The sequence below is a fragment of the Myodes glareolus genome, chromosome 18, assembly GCF_982192425.1.
Source record: "Myodes glareolus chromosome 18, mMyoGla1.1, whole genome shotgun sequence".
Lineage (NCBI taxonomy): Eukaryota > Metazoa > Chordata > Mammalia > Rodentia > Cricetidae > Myodes > Myodes glareolus.
This window is the reverse complement of record NC_142043.1, coordinates 47,631,078-47,644,870: the sequence shown is the minus strand read 5'-3', so window position 1 is coordinate 47,644,870 and position 13,793 is coordinate 47,631,078. Positions and strand designations below refer to the sequence as shown.

The 13,793-nt window shown below is 47.0% G+C and overlaps 1 protein-coding gene across 3 annotated transcripts in view; it reads right to left on the bottom strand.

Moving 5' to 3' along the window:
* Lrrc20 (leucine rich repeat containing 20) overlaps positions 1 to 13,793 on the bottom strand; it is a 127,624-nt gene that overhangs the window by 100,897 nt on the left and 12,934 nt on the right. The window contains exons 2-5 of one of the 3 annotated variants that reach the window (XM_087898154.1): positions 6,671 to 7,008; positions 5,197 to 5,373; positions 3,543 to 3,656; positions 811 to 1,127 (exon numbers count right to left, since the gene is read on the bottom strand). The gene's annotated coding sequence lies outside the window, so the exon portion shown is untranslated. The remainder of the gene's footprint in view (positions 1 to 810; positions 1,128 to 3,542; positions 3,657 to 5,196; positions 5,374 to 6,670; positions 7,009 to 13,793) is intronic. The other 2 variants (XM_087898155.1, XM_085679689.2) reach the window with 2 other exon arrangements.

Sequence of the window (13,793 nt, the reverse complement as noted above, 5' to 3'; positions counted from 1 at the left end):
CGGAGTCGGTGTGAGCATTGCTGAGTGCAGCGCAGCGGCTGCGCAAACAAACAAACAAACAAACAAAAAACAAAAACACAACTCTCACCTCAAAGGGGCAGGAGGGGATCAGGGATAATGAGTGGCCTTAGCCCTATAACACAGGTGTAAGTTATTCCATGTTCCAATATGGTAACAGCTTGACAAAGTTGTGTTGCTTCGTTTTTGTTTTGTTTTTAAGATTTACGCATGTATGCCTGCATGTGTATCTGTGCACCACTTGTGTGTCTGGTGCCCTCAGAGCCCAGAAACGGAGAAGGGTCAGAGCCCCTAGAATTAGAGTTCCAGAAAATTGTAAGCCACCATGTACATGCTGGGAACTGTGCCCTGGTCCTCTGTCTGGGCAGTAAATACTCCTAACTGTTGAGCCATCTCTCCAGCCTCTTGATGAAGGTTTTATAGCAACAGAACAAAGTCATAAATCAAGGCGCTTTTCAAGTATAAATCCTTCCAGGTAAACAGGCTACAGCAAAGGAGGGAGGAAAAAAAAAATCTCAGCTGCAGGCCTAAAATGCTAGTCTGAGGGCAATCGGCCTTTTGGCTGGCTGGAAACTATGGGTCTGTTCAGGCGTCCTAAGTGACTTAAGGGATGGTTACAAAGATGTTAGGCCAGATAGAGACAGGGCAGGCAGTTGTTGTTCAAGGGCATAAAGATGCCACAAAATAACCTAGCTCTGGTCTGCAACATTCCAACCTCTCTGTATCACCAAAGTTCCAATCAGTAAATCAGTGTAGCAGAAGGTGCAGGTCTTTTCAGTAATTTTTACTCACCATGCCCAGACTAGCCATCATGACCACAGCTTCTAGAATGTAACCACCTCGCAGACCTCCTGTTGTGTAACTTTCCGAAAACACCCCATCCTGCAGGAATCTCCTTAAGCCATAAGCAATTCAAAATAGCTTCAGGAATCTCCTTAAACAGGAAGGTAAACAAATAGCTTCAGGAAGTCCCTGAAACTGACCAGATTCTCTATGCTCTTCCCTATCAGAGTAAGCAGTAAACTTGTCATTCAGCATCTTCCTTTAGGGATGCTCCTGCCCTGGGTCCTTGGTTTGGAGTCCTCTTTGCTTCTTCATTCTTGAGAGCTCTGTGAAAAGAGACAAGACACATTGCTGAATGAAGTATTTATTGTCAAGTGGAGCAGAGCATACTCCTAAGGCGTGAGAGTAAACAGTGATCCCAAGGAACATTCACTGTCTACTTTTTAGGCAGGTCTTACGCTGTTTCTGAAGTCTCTAGAACAGGTAATTTTTCCTGAGTGAATTTGTCCTGTTCAGGTGCCTCTTTGGATTTACTTTAAAAAAAATAAAAAAGAAAGAAAAGTAAAAAGAAAAGTTAGGTGGTTGTGGTACACACCTTTAATTCCATCACTTTAGAGGAAGAGGCCAGCAGATCTCTATGAATTAGAAGCCAGCCTGGTCTACAGAGTGGGTTCCAGGACAGCCAGGGATACACAGAGAAACCCTGTCTTGAAAAAGAAAAAAGTGACTATGTGTGTATTTGTATGCTTGTGTGTCTGTTTGTCTATCTCTGTGTGTGTCTATGTCTGTGTGTATCTGTGTGTGTGGTGTTCACCTGTACGTGCAGGCACATGGGCACATGCACACATAAGTGGAGATCAGAGAACGATTTCTGCTTTGCCTTGAAGATTGCAAAGATTTGCAGAAGATTTCACCTTCTGTCTTGAGACAGAATCTTGGGTTCACTGCTGCATGCGCTAGACTTTGTCAGAAAGCCTGCTGCTAGACTGGGACCTTATGAGACTTAAGATTTCCAGAACTAGGTCTATTAATAGCCTTCCAGACAGTTCACGTTGTCACATCTCTCAGGGCCAGAGGACTCAGTTCTCATCCCTCTGACCAGTCAATAGAGTCCTGCAGTCTTAGTCCTTGCTTTTCCAAACTGTTGAGTATGAAGGAGGAGTCGGCCCCAGTTTCTTCCAGGCCTGCGAATGTTTACATGGCTGCCTCACATTGCCACATACCCTTTGCTGGGAATAGGGGAAGGCAAACAAGATGAGATCATCTCACCCTCTAACAGGCATACATGCATTAACTGTGGGGAGGTCTGGAGAATGAATATTGAATTTGGCCACTAAGGGAGCTTTGGCAGCGTTCTAGGGCCTTAGGCTTTGTGTCCACCTAAAGGATATGTTGATTCTAATTCCTGGAGCTGAAAGTGTAGGTCAGCTAACAGAGTGGTTGCACTTGCACAGTTTTGGTCCCCAGTGCTTCGAAAATCCAGGCATGCCAGTGTACGCCTGGTCCCAGGACACAGAAGGGAGAGATGGGAGGTTCAAAGGTCAAGGTCGTCCTCAGCTACTGTGGTGGTTTCAATAGATATGGCCTCAGAGACTCATGTGTTTGAATGTTTGGCCCATTTACAGAGGCATTATCAGGAGGCGTGGCCTTGTTGGAGGAAGTGTCACTGTGGAGGTGGGCTTTGAGGTCTCAGAAGCTCAAGTCTAGCCAGTGTGAGAGTTTTTCCTTCTGCTGCCCGTGGTTCAAGATGTAGGCTTCTCAGCTCCATCTCCAGCTCCATATCTGCCTGCATGCTGCCTGGCTTTCTGCCATGATGATAAGGGACTAACCCTCTGAAACTGTAAGCCAGCCCTAATAAAATACTTTCCTTTGATTGTGTGAGCCTTCCCTTGACCCCTCTGACTCCAACACTCTTTTTCTTGTCCTCTGCAGAATTCCGAACTCTCTGCTTAATGTTTGGCTATGGGTCTCTGCATCTGCCTCCATCAGTGGCTGGATGGCACCTTTCTGATGACAGTTGGGCAAGGCACCAATCTGATCCCAGGAGACCAGGCCAGTTTCCCTGGGCTCACGGGCTCACAAAGCCTGGACAGACAACCAGGGAGCCTGCGTAGGCTATGAGGCTGACATAGGCATTCTGCATGTATGTGACAGTGGTGTAGCTTGGTCCTCTTTGTGGGACTCCTGACAGTGGGAACCAGGGTTGTCTCCAACTCTTTTATTGACTTTTGGGACCCTACTGCTCATACTAGGTTGTCTTGCTGAGTCTTAATACATGAGGTGCTTAATCTTACTGCAACTTGATATGCCATGTTTTATTGATACTCTTGGAAGACCTGCTCTCTCCTGGATGGAGATGGAAGAGGAGTGAATGGGGGAGGAGAGCATGGGAGATGGGGGAGGGACTTGAAGAGGTGGATGTGGGAGACTGAGGCCAGGAAATAAAATAAATAGATGAATAAAAAAATGTTTTTCATTATAAGAGTTGCCATGGTCATGGTGTCTCTCCACAGCAATAAAACCCTAAGACAGCAACCTAGTTGGTTCAAACCAGCCTGGGTCACATTAAGACCATTCTAAAAAGAAAAAGTTCAAAAAAAAATGAAACAAAAAGAAACAAAAATCTAACCAGTAGTACCTCAGAACATTATTGAAGATAGGATTATTGTAGGTATCGTTAGTGAAGGTAAGGTCACACCAGAGAGTGACTAGTGGCCCACAAGGGGAGGAGGGGCACGTACCACACATCATGATGTTGGAAATGAAGAGATGCTCCTGCAAGTCAAGAAATGCAGGGAGAGTTGGTGGACCTTAGCTAGCAGCAGGCAGAACAGAGCTTCAGGCCTCAGATCCTCCTAGAGGGAACGAATCCTGTCAAGCTCACCTTTGACCTCCAGATCCCAGAGCTGTTGTGCTGAAGCACCCCACGGGGCACAGCGGTGCATGCCTATTATCGCAGAAATTTAGAGTGTCTGATGTCTTTGAGTCTGTGAGTTCAAGAACACACTGGACAACGTACCTAGATGTTGGGAGCACAGCACGAAGGTCCATGTGCCCACAGATCTCCAGAGAAACCAGGAAGGTTAAGCACTGGGATTGTCTTTCCAATGGGAAAGATGAAAAAGCCTGCTCTTCCATCCAGAAAGCTGGAATTGGAAAATGATTGGCATCCTGGTGATCTGCATTATCTGCTGGGCCAGGCCATATCAACCTACGGGTCCTACAACCAGGCCCAGAAGTGGCTAACAGTTCAAATGACCTCTAGCTTTCTATATGATTGAGACCAGGCCAGACCCTTCCTTAGGCCCTTAAGCTAGTATAAGTAGCCTCGCTCTAGAACCCATCTTCTTGAAAGAAATGACACGTAGCCTGAGTGGGGCTCTGATGTTGGAAGAAGCAAGTCGCTTGTTGGTTTCTGCTGTCCAGTTTCTGGCTGTCCAGTTAGCTTAGCCCCGAAATAATCACACAGAAACTGTATTAATTAAATCACTGCTTGGTCCATTAGCTCTCGTTTCTTATTTGCTAACTCTTACATCTTAATTTAACCCATTTCCATTAATCTGTGCATCACCATGAGCTCGTGACCTACCAGCAAAGTTTTAGCACGTCTATCCCTGGTAGTGGATCCATGACTTCTCTTTCTCCCTTCTTCCTCCCAGCATACAGCCTGGCTTTCCCAGCCTAGTTCTGTTCTTCCCTGCCATAGGCTCAAAGCAGTTCTTTACTCATTAACCAATAAAAGTAACACACAGAAGAAGGACCTCCCACACCAGTATGTAATAATACTTCCTTGTGCACCAGGAAACTTTTTCCCCCCCAAATTATACTGTATTTAAATTTGCTGGGAATGAATCGCCTGGGATCAGACCCCTGAAGTCTTGATCCGGGTTGACAGAGTCAATTCGAACCGAGTTTTCATTCTCCATTCTTCAAGGTTCGCTCCCCTGCCTGCCATGACCACCTGCAGAGTCCCCCTTACCTAGACCTCATCCCAAGATCAAAACTGAGAAGTGAATAACTGCCTGGTTTGTGTCAATTTGTTATAGGGGCTGTAGGGAAAAAGCACATAAGCAGTGTGTCCCCAGCCAGAAAATTCAAAATCTGAAATGAGACAAATGCCAGAATTCTCTGAGCACCAACACGGCTCCACAAGCGGGGAATTCCTCATGTGAGAGGTCAGGGTCAAAATGAAGGTACGCAAATTAATAATAGTGGAGATGACAAAGTTGACGGGCTTGGGTTTGTTTTTTGTTTGTTTGTTTGTTTGTTTCAAGAAAACCTGCGTAGACTTGGGTGCCATTCTCAAGGTATTTCACTGTCTATGTGCAGATATTCCAAAGTAAAAATAAGACCTGAAATATAGAACACTTCTAAGCCCAGCACGGCGGCACTCACCTTTAACCCCAGTACTCGGAAACAGAGGCAGGAGGCTCTCAGTGAGCTCCAGGCTACCCAGGGCTACGTAGTGAGACCCTGTCCCCCCCAAAAAGTGAGGTACAGAGACAGATTCCTGGAGCGCACTTGAGCCAGTCCAGACACCAACTGGTAAGGTTCACCAAGAAGGCTGTTGCCCTGTTAAAAAAAAAAAAAAAAAAAGATAGAGGCCGGGCAATGGTAGTGCATTCCTTTAATCCCAGAACTTGGGAGGCAGAAGAGTGGATCTCTGTGAGTTTCAGGCCAGCCTGGTCTACAAAATGAGATCTAGGACAGCCTGGGCTACACAGTGAAACCCTGTCTTGGGAAAAAAAAGGGGGGGCAATTGATGAATAGCTCTGGCCTCCACATGTACATACACACACACACACAAGATTGTGAAGCAAGCCTGAGCAATATATTGAAACCTCATCTTAAAGGAAAAAAGAGAACGGGGGAGGGAGAGAAAGGAAGAAAGAAAGAAAGAAAGAAAGAAAGAAAGAAAGAAAGAAAGAAAGGAAGGAAGGAAGGAAGGAAGAAAGGAAAAAGAAAGGTTGGACCTAATGACATAGGTTTGTAATTCATCTACTCAGGAGGCTGAGACAATAACCAAAAGTTCAAGATCAGCCTGAATAATTTAGCAAGACCCTGTCTCAGATCTCAGAACAGTGTTAGGGAGCACAGTAGCGGAGCACTTGCCCGACACGCTGTGCAGAGCCCTAGGTTCATCCCAGCACCATAAAGGGAGCATGGAAGAGAGAAAAAGAGGGAGAGAGATGGTAGGGTCCTAATCCCCACCACCTCAGATTGTGACCTCATCTGGAGATAGGTCCTTTACAGAGGCACTCAAGTTAAAACTAACGTTGTTAGGGTAGGCTCTAAGCCAATATGACTTGTGCTTTATAAAAAGGTGGAAATCGTTGCAGAGAGACATGCATAGAAAGGAAGTCAAAAGGGGTCACAGTCAAAATGGCCATTTACAAAGCAAGGCAAGAGGTCTGATAGACCGGTCCCTGGCAGCCTTCAGGGAAAAAAAAAAATGCTTGGGGCCGGAGAGATGGCTCAGAGGTTAAGAGCACTGGCTGCTCTTCCAGAGGTCCTGAGTTCAATTCCCAACAACCACATGGTGGCTCACAACCATCTATAATGAGATCTGGTGCCCTCTTCTGGCATACATGGAGGCAGAAGTTTTATATATAATAAATAAATCTTAAAAAAAGAAAGAAAGAAAGAAAGAAAGGAAGGAAGGAAGGAAGGAAGGAAGGAAGGAAGGAAGGAAGGAAGGAAGGGAACAACCAGTCCTGCTTGGCATCATGGTTTTTATTTCCAGCCTGCAGCACGGAGGGACAATGACTTTCTGCTGCTAAGCCACCCTCTTTGCCATCCGTTGTGAGAGAAGCCATAACGTTTATCCTTTCCCACCCTATTCTCTTCACAGGACCCCTTTACCACGCACCCGCTGAAGGAAAAGTTATGTTTGATAGGAGCAAGACGCGAATGGCCACTGTCACCCTGTGCTTCCCGTGTCCTCCTCTACCTCGCCGCGTCTCTGCCTGCTGCTGAATCCCAACAGGGCAGGGTTTGATGTCAGATGAAGCAGTTTCTCATATCCATTTTCCAAAAAGAAAGAAGTTCAACCTGGTAACAGCCTCCCCCTTCCCGAATCCTGGTACAGCAGGGGCTCCGAACATGAGCCCAAGCGGTTTGTCTCGCCGACACACAAAGGGCTTGCACTTTCCGATAGAAATTAAGATTCAGCTGGAGGCGGTGGTGCATGAGCTACGTAGAAAGACCCTGTCTCAAACAAACAAAAAAGTTAAGATTTATTCTTACAAAAAAACGAACCATGAAAAAGCATTTGTTGCCCTCTCTCTGCCGGCCGCCTTCCTGATTTTTGCTGTATTAGCGCCACCCAGCGGTGAGGTTGAGTTGCACATGCAGGCTCAGAGAGCTCCTAAGACTCAAATCCTCATTGTGGGATGGGAATATCAAATCACCCAGTGCTACTGTTGTCTGATAAAGGTCTGCACCTGAACCTTATTCTTCTTTTGAGGCAAGAAATCTAACAGGTGGGAGCTGGAAAGATGGCTCAGAGGTTAAGAGCCCTGGATGCAAAGCGTGGTGGTGCATGCTTTTAATCCCAGCACTCGGGAGACAGAGGCAGCAGGATCTCTCAGTTCAAGGCCAGCCTGGTCTACAGAGAGTGAGTTCCTGGACAACTAAGGCTACACAGAGAAACCCTGTGTTTCAAAACCAAAACCAAAACAAGCAAACAAAAAGAGCATGGGTGCCCCTCCAGAGAACTAGGGTTCGATTCCCAGCATGCACATGGTGGCTCTCACCAATATTTCCAGCACTCAGGAGTCTGAGGAACAATGATTCTTATAAGTTCAAGGCCAATCTGGGCTACATAGAAAGCTCCAGAACAGTCTGAACTATAGCATGAGTTTGTCTCAAGAAACAGACAAAAATGTTGGTAAAACAGAGATTTTGCACATTCCTGTCTTGTCTACTCGGTTGTCTTAACAAAAACCACAGACTGTGAGTTAGAGAATGGAAATCATCTTCTCACAGTTCCAGGGCCTGGAAGGCCGTGGTCAGTTCAAGTTGATGGAGCTCCTGGTGGAAGCCATCTTCCTGGCTGCAGCCAGCGGCCTTCTGACTGTGTCCTCACCCGGAACAGAGAAGTCTGGCATCTTTCTGATCTCAGAGCAGCAGCCGCCAACTAGAACCCTTCCCTGTGAGTCCATTTGATCATGATATATTTGGCCCTATAAATTTCTCCAAAGATACCAGGCTAGGCTTCAGCATACAAATCTCAAGGGGTAGTGCGTTTTAATGCCTCGTGTGGTGATTTGAATGGGAATGGCCCCCAGTGACTCATGTGTATGAACGCTTGGCCCACAGGGAGTGGCACTATTAGGAGGTGTGGCCTTGCTGGAGGAAGTGTGTCACTGGGGTAAGGGGGCAGGCTTTGAGGTCTTATATGCTCAAATTATGCCCAGTGTGGACGCAGACTCCTTCTGCTGCCTGTGGATCAAGATGCAGAGCTCTCGGCTCCTTCTCCAGCACCGTGTCTTCCTGCGCACTGCCATGTTCCCTGCCATGATGGACTGAACCTCTGAAACTGTAAGCCAGCCTCAATTAAATGTTTCCTTTTATGGGGCTGGAGAGATAGCTCAGTAGTTGGGAGCACTCGATACTCTTCCAGAGGACCCTGGTTCAGTTCCCAGCACCCATATGGCAGCTCCCAACAATCTGTAATTCCAAGATCTGACACCCTCACACAGACATACATGCAGGCAAAACACAATTGTACATAAAATAAAAATAAATTATTTAAAATAATGTTTTCCTTTATAAGAGTTGCTGTGGTCATGATATCTCTTCAAAGAAATAAAATCCTGGGGGCTGGAGAGATGGCTCAGCGGTTAAGAGCATTGCCTGCTCTTCCAAAGGTCCTGAGTTCAATTCCCAGCAACCACATGGTGGCTCACAACCATCTGAAATGAGATCTGATGCCCTCTTCTGGCCTGCAGGCAGACACACAGACAAGAATATTGTATACATAATAAATAAATAAATATTAAAAAAAGAAAGAAAGAAAATCCTAACTAAGACACCTAGAATTCATGGCTCATGCCTTGAATCCCAATACTGGGGAGGCAGAGCAAGAAAGATTGCTGGGACTTGTTGGTTAGTTATCCTCACCAAATCAGTAAGCTCCAGGATGAAGAAAAGACCTTAACTCTAGCCAGGCAGTGATGGTGCACACCTTTAATCCCAGCACTCTGGAGGCAGAGGCAGGAGGATCTCTGTGAGTTCGAGGCCAGCCTGGTCTACAAAGTGAGTTCCAGGACAGGTTCCAAAGTTACAGAGAAACCCTGTCTCGAAAAACAAAACAAAACAAAACAAAACAAAAGACCTTGCCTCTAGAAGTAGAGGGCTAAGAAAAGCACCCAGGGTTGACCTGTGGTCACCACATGTGTACACACAGGTACACCCACCTACAACCAAGCACACACAAACAATAGTTTTGAAGAGACACAAGCTAGTCCACACAAACCCACGCACTGAACTCTGACATACTGGCATTTCCTGGAACTTTCTTTTTTCTCTCTCTCTCCTTTTTTTCTAGGCATCATCCTCTTGTCTAGGCTGGCTGGAACTTCTAGGCTTAAGTCAGCCTCTAACCTCAGCATTTCCAATGGCTAGGACTGCAGGCATAGCCCCCTGGCCTGACTTGTGGGCCTTCATTAAGATGTCCCACACAGGGACTATCTCCTCCTCCCGGCAGCCTGCCTTCTCCCTCCAAGTTTTCCGACCTCTGACCCTGAAGGTGCAATCATGAGAGATTGCCAAGTGTATTGCCTGCAGATCCGAATACAAGATGTTCCTGTGCTAGAGGAAAGAGCCTGGAATTTCTGATGGAATCGCACTCCTGCCAAGCCCGGGGGTGGCTCAGGGCCATTGCTCTACCAAAAGCAAATTCTCACGATCGTAAGAGACCCTATACACACTTGACTTGTTCACCTGTGCCACAGTAAAGGCAAATCTGAGGATTCCTGGTCTAGCCTCTCCTCAGACCATTTTAGCTCTAACCGCCCCTAGTCAATCTCCACCCCATCCCACCCAGAATGTCCCGTGCGATAAATACATATCTACTCAAAAGCAGCCATTGGAGCAGGTATGGTGGCATGCACCTTTAATCCCAGCACTCTGGAGGCAGAGGTGGGTGGATTTCTCTGAGTTGAGGCTAGCCTGATCTATATAGGAAGTCCCAGTCCAGCCATGTATACACAGTGAGACCTGTCTCAAAACAGAACAGAAGGGTAGACAAAATGGCTCAGTGAGTAAAGGTTCTTGCTGCCAAGACTAAATTTGATCCTTGGACCCACAAGGTAGAAGGAAAAAAGATATATATATATATATATATAGAGAGAGAGAGAGAGAGAGAGATGCTGTCCTTTGAACTTCACATGTACCATGTGAATTTACCATGGCATGAATATCTCCTTCCAGATAGATAGATAGATAGATAGATAGATAGATAGATAGATAGATAGATAGATAGATAGATGTAATTTTAAAAGAGAAAGATACAAGATGGGTAGCTGTACACGCCAGTCACTGTGCTGGGCCCCAGCAGTGCAGAGCAGAGAACACATAGCCTGCTCTCATAGGATCTACTTTTGGTGACAGGTTAGATGGTGGATAAACAGTGACACAGTTAGAACTGGTTATGTTGGGGACAGGCTCCTGTGCCCTGAGAGCTGCCCAGGAAACACTGGACCTTGGAGCTGTCCCAGGAAAGGACTCTAGATGGGGTAGCAACAAGGAAGAAAGAAAGAGGAGCATGGGTACCTATAGGTACCGATAGGGCGAAGGGCCAAGTTCACACGGCTTTTGGAAGATGAGAGGGCAGTGCACTTAACACAAGGCAGTTTACACTCCAGCTATTTCTGCACAGAGGGTCCTTTGCAGGGCATCGGGGAAGGTGCCAGTCAGGAGGCTTGACTGAGGAGGGATGAGTTCCATGTTCACTCTGGTTGTTGGCAGGATTAAACCTCCTGGCAGATGTAGAACTCATGGAGTCAAGCGCCTTGCTGTGTTGGTTTGGTTCGTGCCACACATACCTCCATCAAACTCCAGAGCCTGTTCTTGCTAGGTAAATGTTCTACCGCTGAACTTGTTTCAGGATTTTTTATTTATTTATTTATTTATTTTTTGAGGAAACATTAAAAACAAAAACATTTGTTGGGCTGGGCTTGGTGGCTCACACCTAAAATTCCAGTGCTACAAAAGCTGACCCGGGACTGTGAGCTTCCAGGACAACCTGTGCTCCAGTAAAATCCTGTCTCCAAAACAAAAACCAACGAACAAGAAAACCAGCTACAGCCATAGTGGTCATCCCTGCAAGCCTGGCACTGAGGAGGTGGAGGCCGCAGGATCTGGAGTTACAAGCCAGCCTCAGCCACAGAGGGAGTTAGAAACTAGTCGGGGCTACACGAGATCTTGTGTGTGTGTGTGTGTGTGTGTGTGTGTGTGTGTGTGTGTGTGTGAGAGAGAGAGAGAGAGAGAGAGGGAGGGGGGGGGAGAGAGAGGGAGAGAGGGAGGGAGGCAGGTAGGCAGGCAGGCAAAGACAGAGAGACCGAGAAAGTCAGAGAGATCTATTTACCCCTAAATGAGGAAGGTAAAGACCAAAGAAATATTCTGATGGCTAAAATTTGGTGATCAGATGAATTTGTCCCAGTGACCTGGAGGATCATGGGTGATTCAGAGCAGCCGTTTGTTTGAAAACTCCCATCCCTGATTGTCAAGCTCCCTAATTTATGCGGCTCAAAGTCTACAGCAGAATTCAGGCAAACCTGGCTCAGAGCGCCCCCCCCCCATGTTGAAGCAAGATATAAGGCCAGAGCTACTACAGTGCTGGGACTCCATTCAACAGACAGCTTCCTTCTTTCAAGTCAGTGACCAGGGGGCAGGGACTGGACACAGATCCGGGACTACAGCATTTTCTAGGTGAATGCTCTGCTTCTGAGCTTGTTGTGCGACTTTTTTAGGGACGATATAAAGGGAACACCTATGCCCCCTCCGCCAGTAAGCAGAGTATGGACTGACCATAAAAAGTCTAACTTAAGGACAGGAACGGCCTCCTGCACCTTTGCTGTATTCTATTGGTTAGGAAGAAGGCTGAGGGTGTGACGTCACATCACTCACACTAAGGGTGTGACATCAGGAGGAGGGATCTTGAGCTTCACCTGGATATCTGTTTGACAGAAAGGAACAACCAAGAAAAAAGAGAGGCCTGTATAATGGCCCTGTGCCAGGAAGAAACATGACTATCAGACAGCAAGTAGAAAGCGAGAGGGAGCAGGTGGGTGAGAAGGACGCTCTACCGGGCTTTTTCTTTTTTATTCTCAAGGTTTATTTATGTGTACTGGTGTTTTACCTGCATGTCTGTCTGTGCATCATGTGTCTGCAATGGGTACTGCAGACACATAGAGGCCACAAGAGGGCATCCGTCCTTTGAAACTGGAGTTAGAGGCAGCAGTGAACTGTCCCATGGATGCTGAGAATCAAACCTGGGTCCTTGGTGTGAACAACAAGTACTCTTAACTGCTGAGCCATTTCCCAAGGACCTTCACATTTCCCAAGGCTTCTCAAAAATTCCAAGAGAAATGGAGAGTTATGGAAGAGAAGGTGGTGACAGACCCAACATACATTACCAGTCACTGACACTACAGATGAATGGCCCCATCCAGAACCATCCAGTAGGCAAGTTGATGCAGATGGGCCCCACAGCCAGCTGGGAGCCTCATGAGGGTAAGCTTGATTCAGCACTGAACCTAGAGCCAGGACTGCCGTTGAGGGGATATGTGAGAATAAATTACTCGATGGATCAATAAAAAGCCAGGTGGCTTGCCCACACCTTGCTCAGGGCATTAGATTCCTGATAGTCTGGCCTGTCTTCTACTCTGAGCCCCACTATGCCCACCCGTACATTATTCCCCTTGACAACCTTGGGATCTACCCAAGAGATGGCGTAAGTTCCTGGGACAGCAACCCTTGCCTCAACTTGGCAAGCACAGCCCTTGGCTAGAAGGTTCAGTACACAGTGTGCCCTGCCTGTGGGCTGAGGCGGGAGCAGGGTGTGGCCCAATACTCGCTGTTTGGATGACTGTGCATTTCCATTCCAACCGTGCTGTGATTTCTCCAGTTGGAGCAGAATCTCTCATATCCAGCACATTCCAGCAGATGCAACGTGGCTGCTCTGGGCTCTAACCTTGCTTTCATCCTGCAGGCCTGGGGCTTCGATTGATCTGGAGAATCTGAGTTGGGTCTGTAGAATCGTCTAGTAAATGCCAGGATGGAGAAAAAGAAAGAGAGGAGAGACAGGTTGCCTGGTAGCCAGGAGATACAAAATTGGCTTCAAGAACCCCCATTACTAGGGTTATGTAACCTTAAGCAAGCTATACCCCTTTCCTCCTTCCTTCTATGCTTCCTTCTTTCCATGTATGTACAATGTATATGCTCATGTGGATATGTGCCTATGTGTATGGGGGGAGTGTATTGGAGGAGGCCAAAGATGCTTCCGTTTTTAAATTTTTATTTATGTGTGTGTGTGTGTTTACCAGCAGAGTCTAGAAGATGGTTAATCCCCTGAAACAGAGTTATATGCTGTTGTGAGCTGCCTGACATGGGTACTGGAAACTGAACTCAGATCCTCTGGAAGAGCAACAAGTCCTCTTCACTGCCGAGCCACCTCTCCAGCCCCTCCACCTAGTTTTTGAGACTGAGTCTCCCCTGCACCTGGAGCACACCACCTGGTTCGACTAGTGGGTCAGCTACCTCCAGAGATCCTCCTGCCTCAGCTCTTCCTCCAGTGCCAGAATCAGAGCCTTCCCTCTTAGGTAGGTGTGCAGAATCTGAACTCAGGTCCTCATGGTCGCACGGCAGGTGTTTTACCAAATGAGCCACACACACCCCCTGTCCCTCACCCCATTTTCTGTCATGAGAGATGGTAAGCACCACCTGCCAAGACCTCCAAAGGAATACTGGGAGAAAAGCAGTTTCCT